Below are 642 nucleotides of genomic sequence, written 5' to 3' on the forward strand. Positions count from 1 at the left end.
ACAAGAGAGCTACAAGACATAATGATGTAGCTAGGTCGCATGGGTGATACTATGTGTACACCATGTAGACAAGAGAGCTACGGGATATATGTAGCTAGGTCGCATGCGTGGTTCCAAGTGAAGGACACCATGTAGACAAGAGAGCTATGAGATAAACTGGCTAGGTCACATGGGTGGTACTAAGTGTTCACCATGTGTACAAGAGAGCCGAACTATATGATGTGTGGAGCTATGTGCTGAAACCACCAAGTATCGAGGATTGATCCGAAGTGTTCAATGGGAGACTCTCTATGTATTGCTTTGTGAGTTTTGTGATGAATAAGTGCAGGAACTTGGTTATGTGAATGATGTGTTCATTAAGTGACCAGGATGTGGTAAGGTTATAAACAAGTAATTTATACATGAGGATGATTTTATGGTGACCTTGTGATCATGGGCCTATACTTGTGATGTATGAAATGTGGTGAAAATGATTTGTGATATGTATGTTAAAATGAGGTTAATACAAAGAAAGTGTGAAAGAGTGAATTAGCAATAAAACTGTTTTGGACAGTAGCAGTGATGTGATTTTGAAAAATCACCAAAAATAGTATAAATTGAATCAGAGACTGAATGAGATATCAAATTAAATCTTAATGAGTC

The sequence above is a fragment of the Gossypium hirsutum genome, chromosome A04, assembly GCF_007990345.1.
Source record: "Gossypium hirsutum isolate 1008001.06 chromosome A04, Gossypium_hirsutum_v2.1, whole genome shotgun sequence".
Taxonomy (NCBI): domain Eukaryota; kingdom Viridiplantae; phylum Streptophyta; class Magnoliopsida; order Malvales; family Malvaceae; genus Gossypium; species Gossypium hirsutum.